This window comes from Antechinus flavipes, chromosome 3, assembly GCF_016432865.1.
Source record: "Antechinus flavipes isolate AdamAnt ecotype Samford, QLD, Australia chromosome 3, AdamAnt_v2, whole genome shotgun sequence".
NCBI classification, from domain to species: domain Eukaryota; kingdom Metazoa; phylum Chordata; class Mammalia; order Dasyuromorphia; family Dasyuridae; genus Antechinus; species Antechinus flavipes.
The window spans coordinates 323,459,345-323,468,409 of NC_067400.1; positions in this window are offsets into that span (position 1 = coordinate 323,459,345).

Consider the following 9,065-nt stretch of genomic DNA (forward strand, 5'->3'; position numbering starts at 1 on the left):
GCTATATTATTAGGTAGTATCCCACTTTACCTCTGAGTCAGGACTCTTGGGAAGTCCTTTACTCACTAAGACAAAAAACAAACAAATAAACAAGCAAACAAACTGGGGAACTTGAGCAATTTGAGACCATTGCCACTTCCTGGAAAAGTTATAAGCCAGGAGTTTGAGGCTTCTGAGATCCCATATGAGCATTATTGTGAGAGAGGGTTTTTTTTTTTTAAGTTTTTATTGATTCCTCATATTTTTCCATTCCAGTCATTTCCAAATATGTCTCTCCTTCCCACCTTGTTTTGCACCAAAGAAGAAAAAAATGAAGTTTAGAAAACCAACTGACACGTGTACCCCAATTGGAGAGGCAGCATGGTGGAAAGCTTGGATTTTAATCCTGGCTTTGCCACTTTACTACCTTAGAAAAGTCCCTTTAACTCTGAGTGTCAGTTTTCTCAATTACAAAACAGACGATCTCCAAGGCTGCTTACACCTCTGCATGATCCGATCACCACCTATAGGACGCCTCACAACCACAGCATCCCTCCTTCCCAGGAAAGGACACAGGGGAATTTCAGATTTCAGGAGACAACTGCTGATGCAGGTCCTAGCCTGCCCCCTGCCGGAGGGTTAGCGGCACAGCAGCAGTAAGTAAGCCCTAAAATTACTCCCTCCTGGAAGCTGGTCAGGAATTATGAAAACCCCCAGTTAAAGATAAGGACACCTGCGGCCTTCACCGTCTGTCTGGCTGAGAGAACATGAAAAGCATGAGCAAACTGATCGGGTCAGTTAGGGGCTCTATCTGTGGATTCTGGGAGGCATTTGCACAGAGAGACTTTACCACATCCCTTTTGTTCCTTAATTTTCCTGCTACAGTTGCTCCCATAGGTCAATAATGGGTGCCATTTTCTAGAAATCATGCCCGTTATTAGTTCTGCTTGTTAGTTTTGCCATTTTCTGTAATTTCAAGAGTATATACTGATATAAATATTGATATTCTGATGTAAACACAGATCAAGACCAAGGCTGGGGATGATGATGGATGGATTAGGATGGATTGAGGTCAGAGGTTTGCTAATTTTTTAAGTTTCTTGTTCTCTGGTTCATTTAGTATGCATATTTGTGTTGCATGGTGAAGGAGAACCAAAAAAAAAAAAACCTCTCTTCTCACCCCAATCTGACTCCACCCTACCCACAAACCCTGGTTAACTGTCCAACTGCCAGTTAAAATCAACTGCTCCCCACAGCCTTTCCCAGAATGCTTTGCACTGCCCTTGAGACCTTTTTCTTGACCATACATCCTAGTCACTAAAATGGAAAACTGATGCATCTTCCAGATTCAGTGGGTAGCTGTTCCATCCTACTTCTTTGCCTGTGGTCAAACCTGTACCACTTAAAAGTAAACCACACTTGACACAGGAAGAAGAACTAGGCTCTCTGCCCTGGGGCCTCTTGCTTTAATAAAACAAAGTTGTGATCTCTTTTTCCTATCCTTCCAGGGCTGCTTTGACAGGCTGACTTCCTTCCTCTTTTCTTCCCTTTTGTGGCCTCACAGGCTTAGTAAGGAGCCAACTTATGGTCGGTGGTCTCAGGCCAGCAAGGTAAACTAGCAGATCAGTTGGAACTGCCCGAGGGGAATGTGAAAAGTCTTTGGAAATTTTTTGTCCTTCCACAACAGTGTGAATGAAGGCTCAATTCTTCCCTTTCACCTGTCTCAGCTCTGCATGGCATGCGGTGGGAACGATTTTGCATTTGTGAGCTGTGGCTAGAAAACTTACAATTAGGAATTTTAGCCAGAAGATTTAAGAGTCAAAAGAGTTTTATGAACAGTTTAGGAGAATCTTGGCCCTGGGATTATTTGCAGCTTGGTTCCAATGTGATTTTTTTCCAGCAAGCCAGCTGGGAACCACAAAATGGAGGCCCTCAATAGCTTCTGGGGTTCACTGCCATCATCAAGATGGGTCAACAGAGGGTATTCTAACACATTATACATCCTTCTTTCTCTCCTTTATTCTTTTTTATCTCCCACTATCCTCCTCACCCCACCTTTAATTCTTTGGCTTAGTTCTGTGAGAGGAAAGATAATGTCATGAAAAGCTTGTTGGATATAGAGTTGGAAGACTGAGGGGTTTACTAGCTGACTGAGCTGTTTATGAAGATTAAAATGAGAAAAATGTAAAAAAAAAAAAGCTCTGTGGCTTTAAGATGGTATAAATAATTGCTGTTTGTAGAAGGCCTTCTATTACTTTTTTAGAATGTGAAATCCTTAAGAAGCCATTTAATTTTACTTAGAGGATGTTCACTCTCACAGATTCCCTTGCCGCTCTTGGACATAGGACTTGCATAGGTCCAGGGTAATTTGTGCTTCTAGGGATACATCTCAGCTCGAACCCTGTTTCTGATGCTTCCCCTTTAAAAGCCTGATGTCATCTGTTGGTTAGGCGATGCCATCAGGCTGCGGGGGCCGGGCATTTTCCCCACGGCATTACCCCCTCTGGGGCAGGGGTGCTCTCTGCTGCCACCTGCTGGGCCTCTGCACCTGGGCGCCTGCCACCTGCTCAGTTGCCCATATTTTCTTCTGTTTCTTACTCTTCTGCCTGCGTGTCATGTACACCTTTGACGATCCATGGAGTTCCTCTCAGAATAGTGTTTCAAACGATAATGATCCGTGGCTCTGCCTGATTTTAACCCCATGGAGCCAGATGTCCTTCTGGCCCTCAGCCTTCTCTGGCCTGTGATTGGAGCCTGCCTTTATGAAGGCAGAAAGTGGGCTATCAACTCACTTTACTTTCCACCTGCAGCTATGTTTGATGTTAATTCTGGGGAACAAGATGTTTCCATGGAGGATGCTCTGAGATGGTCTCCATGCCTCCTTCAGCTTCTTTTTGTATATTTTCTTATCCCATTAAGTCGGAAGCTGCTTGAGAGAAAGGAACTTTTCTTTTAAAAATGTATATACATCGAACTTAGCATGGTTCCTGGCACAAAGTAGGTGCTTAATAAATTGGATTGAATTGAGATGCTCCATGTCACTAAGAGATTAGTAAAAATAGAGACAATTTTTTCCCATTCCAGTTCCTGGACCTCCTCAAGTGTCCCACCCATGCACTTTAAATTAAGAATCCCTCTTATAAGCAAAGAACATAAATTATTACATAGCCATCTTTTTTATGTAAAACCACTCCAATCTTTTATGTGATTTATTTATTTAAACTCTAAAGCAACATCCTGTTGGCCAGCCATTTGAAGCTTTTAATCTTAGATAAGTCTGTTTGGTGTTTGTGTTTTTTGCTTTTTGTTTTGTTCAAGCTGCTAAGCTTAGTCTGATATTTGATTGAGGAGGATTCCTTTCACCTTCTTTTCTGTCATGACAAATATGAAATATGCAAATTACTTGGAGAAGAGAATAAAAAAATACTTAGTGGAATTGGTACCCTCTGCCTAACTTCCCAGTTAGTGTCAAAGCTTTAAGCTTTAAAATATTGCACTTAGAAGTGAGTAGAAGCCAGAGAGAGGACTGTGGGAACTGAATGTGGATCACAAACATAACATTCTCATTCTATTTGATGTTGTTCCCTTGCATTTTGTTTTCTTACTCATTTTCTTTCCTTTTTGATCTGATTTTTTTTTTTTTGCAGCAAGAGAATTGTATAAATGTTTAGACATATTGGATTTAACATATATTTTAACATGTATAACATGTATTGGATTGTTTGCCATCTAGGAGAGGGGATGGGCGAAGAAGGGGAAAGTCTGAAACACAAGGCTATGCAAAGATCAATGTTGAAAGATTATCTGTGTGTATGTTTTGAAAATAAAAAGCTTAAAGAAAAGAAAAGAAGTGAGAAGAACCCAAAGAACATTGTATACAACGACAACAAGATTATGTGATGATCAAATGTGATGGATTGGCTCTTTTTGACAAGGAGATGAATCAGACCAATTCCAATAGACTGGTGATGAGAGAGCCATCTGCATCCAGAAAGAGAACAATGGGGACGGAATGTGGATCACAACATAATATTTTCACCTTTTTTGTTGTTTGCTTTTTTTTTCTTTCTCACTTTTCCCCTTTTTTGATCTATTTTTTCTTATGCAGCATGATAAATGTGGAAATATGTTTAGAAGAATTGCACATGTTCAATCTATATTGGATTACCTACTGTCTAAGGGAGAGGAGTAGGCAGGAGGCAAAGAGAAAAATTTGGAACACAAGGTTTTACAAAGGTGAATGTTGAAACTTTATTTGCATATATTTTGAAAATAAAAAGCTATTTTAAAAAATAAATAAAATAAAACATTACACTTAGTTTTCTTCAAGGTGGTACACTACTATATTCTGAAAATTATTAAACACTGGAATAATTGCCTGGGGGAGAGTGCAGAATCCCCTTCTTTCACAATTTTTATGAAAAGGCTAAAGGCCCACATATAGCTTGACATTCTTCTGGGGATAGGTGGTTTGAAAGTTTAAGAGGTGAAAAGAACTTTAAAGAGTTATGCAGTCCAAGTGTCCTCATTTCACCAGTGGGGAATCTGAAGATCTGAGGGAGATAAGGACTAGTTCAAGGTCACATAAGGCAGCAAGTAATACAATTGTGATTCCAGCCCCAGTTCTTTGAAGCTAAATCTAATGCCTTTAGCATATTTTTGTTGTTGTTCAACTATTTTTCAGTCCTGTCTGACTCTTCTTAAACCCACGTGGGATTTTCTTGACAAAGATACTGGAGCAGTTTGACATTTCTTTCTCCAGCTCATGTAACAGATGGGGAAACTGAGACACATAGGGTTACATGACTTGCCCAGGATCATACATCTAGGAAGTGTCGGAGGCTAGATTTAAGTCCATGTACTTGTCTTCCTCATTCTAAAACTGGTGCTCTGCACACTATAGTGCTACGTAGCACAACAAAACCAGATAAGATTGGAGGTCTTTCATCACTTTTGCCTGCATTTTTCGGGGGCTAAGGGAACTTCACCTAAGAACTTCCGAGTACCCAGTCTTCCACATCCATTAGCCCTTAAGCGCTATCCTAAGGGAGGAAGTGGTGCTGAGATGGGTAGTGGGCTCCCTTCTTTCCCTTTTTGATTTTTGGTTCTTAAAACTACACTCCAGATGAGGGAAATGAAACTACTTGCCACCCCTGGCCTAGTAGCTAGTTGATGTGACTAAGAGAAATCCCCTGGTCATGTGCTGGTGACTAGGACGAGCAAGGGTGGCAGATGCTTCTTTAACAGTCACTTCATTCCAAAAGGCAGGGGAGAGACATGAAATTTGTAGGAAAGTACCTTCCCAGAGCAGAGGACAAAGAAAATATAGAGAAGGAATTTTAAGAGGAAATAAAACTTCAATTTAATTCAAAAGGGCAAATGCCATGTTCGGGTCCCTATCACTCCTTATTAGGACTAGTCTTGTAACTGGTTCCCCTACTTCTAGTCTCTCTCCTAATACATGCTTCATACAGATGACAAAGGTATGTCCTCATCAGAAATAGTCAGTAGATCTCTATTGTCTAGGACCAAATATATGAAAAACAACTCCCCATTTTGGCTTTCAAAGCCTTCTTTAAAATGGCTTTAAACTGCCTTTCCAGAATGATTTATTTTTTTTATTTAAATAATATTTTATTTTTCCAAATACATGCAAAGATAGTTTTCAGCATTCACCTTTGCAAAACCTTGTGTTCCAAATATTTCTCCCTCTTCTCTCCTCTACTCTCCTCCCCAAGACAGCAAGGAATCTGATATAAGTTAAACATGTACAATTCTCCAGAATGACTTCATATTACTTTCCTTCACATGTTCTACATGCAGGGGGAACAAACTGTCTCTGAACTCAACATTCCAGATCCTGCCTATGCATTTGCAAAGCTTGTCTCCTTTGTCTGCAATGTTTTCCTCCTTTTCCTCTTAGAGTCGCTTGTTCCTTTGAAGGTCCAGCTGAGATGATATCCTGACTTTTCTTGAGTAGATTCAATCAGGAGTTCATGTTCTAGCCTTGAAATTGCCTTGAATGGCATCAGTAGATAGAGGAGAAATTGGACTCAAACACTGCCTCTGCTATGTGATCATAAACAAATCCCTCAACAAAGCAGCACAACATTTGTTGTGTTAACTTTGGGGCTGTTGTGAGTCACAAACGAGGCTTACTTTACAGGCATGTAAAATATTAAAAAAAAAACCCTAATGTATAACATATACATATATATGTTTGTATATACATATATATACACATGCATATATGTCTATATCCATTGATGATCCATCTATCTATCACAATGTCTAACTGATCCATCCGTCTGTCTGTCTATCTATCTATCTATCTAATCTGTGCCAGTATAGGCCACTGGATAGCATAGTGCCAGAGTCAGGGAGACCTCAGTTAAAGTCCAGTCTTAGATACTTACTGTGTGACTATGGGCAAATCACTTTTTCTCTAAAGGCCTCAGCTCCCTCATCTGTAAAATGGGAATAATAACAATTCCTACATTCTAGGGTTGTTGTGAGAATCAAATGAGATAATAGCACAGTGCCTGATACATATAGAAAGCACTGTATAAATGCTTTGTTGTTGTAAAGTTTTTCAGTTATGTCTTACATTTCATGAGTCTATTTGGGATTTTCTTGGCAAAGATACTGAAGTGGTTTGCTGTTTTCTTCTCCAGCTCATTTTGCAGATGAAGAAACTGAAGCAAACAGAATTAAGTGATTTGCCCAGCATGACAGAGCTAGGAAGGTCTGAGTCTGGATTTGAATTCAGGAGGACAATTCTTCCTGACTCTAGACCTGGTGTTCTCACCTCTGTGTTACTTAGCTGCCCATTTTGATATATATGGAGCCTCATTTCAATCTTTGTAATGTTTTTGTCAATATTAATACAACTTTGGGTAGCTTTCTCTGACCATTCCAAACTCTCACTTAGATGGTTTTACCTCCACATTTCTTACAACTGTCCCTTTTTCTCAAATCCCATGGCTATCTCTTTAGTCCAGATCCTTAGCCTAAACTATTGTAGTAGCTTTCTAGTTGTTCTTCCCGCATTAGGTCTCTCTCCTCTCTAATCGATTCTCCACATGGTTGCCAAAGTGATTTCATTTAAACACTGGTCTATCTGATTCCTCTACACATCAATTCCAGTGAGCAAGCATATACCTAAGAAACAGTCATATTAAGATAGGAGCAGATTTTGTTTTTTTCCTGTGCATTTTGCCTTTAGACAAATCTTCCTTTTCCTCCCCTTTGTAACAGATTCTCTTTCTGTTTTCAGATTTTCATTTTTGAAAGTCATGGAATCATCAAATTTTAGCATTGGAAGGAACCTTGGTGACCATATGGCTTAGTCCATTGATGAAAGGAATACCCCTTATTATCAGTCAATCAAGAGAAATTTATTAAACTTCAGAAGGTGTAGTATGTTAGCTGCTCATCCAGACTGTGCTTGAAGATTTTCTGTGAGGGAGAACTCACCACTTGATGAAGTAGCCCCTTCCACTGGTGAACAGCTCTAGCTTTGGGCAAGTTTCCCCAGCTTCAAGGCTCAATTGATTTCTTTGTTCTCCATCCCCTTCCATTATTTGGTTCTGCCTTCTGGGATTAAAACAGAATGAGCCCAATTTGTCTTTCATGTATTGGCTCTTCAAATAACTTGAAAACCGAATGTTCTTCTTATGTCTTTTCCAACTGAAACATTCCTAATTCCTTCATCTAACCCTCATATAACATAGTCTCAAGATCTTTCTCCATACTGGTTGCCATCCTTTGGATCCTCTCAACTTTATCAAAGTCTTTCTTAAGCTGTGGTTCATCAAACTGTACTCCAATGCAGTCTGACTCAAGCAGAATGTGGAGGGACTATTATTTCCTTATTCCTGGCATTTGCATTTCTCTTAATGAAGCTCCAGATTTTTGGTTTCCATATCATACTACTGATTCATTGATCTCTCAGTCCTCTAAAACCCTAGGTTCATTTTCCCAGACACACACACACACACACACACACACACATCTCATAAATATATATTATTTCCTAATATATATAATACTATATATCATATATATGTATGCATACATGTATGTGTGTATGTATGTATATACACATACCTCATAAATATATATTTCATATCACGTATGTAATATACTATATCACATATTTATATGTGCATATATGCACATATGTGTTTATACACACACACACACACACACACCCCACATACACACACACCCTTTCCCATTATGTTCTTCTGCAGTTATTTTTTGAAGGTATAAAAGACATTACACTTATTCCCACTGACTTTGATCTTACTGATTAAATCCAAGTGTCCTAGATTGTAAAGTTCTAATTCTACCATTTAATGTATTAGCTGCTCCTCCCATTTTTATTACTCTGTAAATAAATCATTGATAAAAACAGAGCAGGGCATGTGTATAGATCAGACTATCTCCAACTTACCTTCCTATTGTTATCATTGATTCTAAGATGAGGTGGCCCCTCCACCCCCCAAAGGTTCCCATCATCATTCTCCACCCACCTACTAGTTCCTCCTTGTTGAAAATCAGATGAGAGTAAAATTCCCCATGATGGTTCCTCCATCTTTTAAAGGATGAAATCATTAAAGCAAGTTAAGAAATTTGCCTTACAATGTCTCTTGTATTAACTGTTCCAAATTACTTTTTAAAACTGTTTGTGTTTATGTCTTGTTCTTCAGAAAGACTCTAAATGTTTTAAGAACAGAAATCACTTCTCCTCCTTCATGTCCTCCATAGCATCTGACATGTGATTCATACATTGAATGAATGAATGAACCATCAGTTGAATTTGTATTAGGAGCTCACTGGTCAATCAACCCTCTCCACTGGGCAGAGCCTTACATTTCCAGGGTTATTTACTGCCTCCTATATTCTGTAGCAACGTCCAAACTGGACTGTTCTTTGCCTTCTGAACAAGTCCTATTCTCATTCATTCTCATGCTTGTGCTCAAGACTAGAATGTTGCTCTTCCCCCTCTTTGTTAAACTCCAACTACTCATTAAAAACCAGCTCAAGTCATTCCTCCTCCATATAATCTTTCATGATTCTTT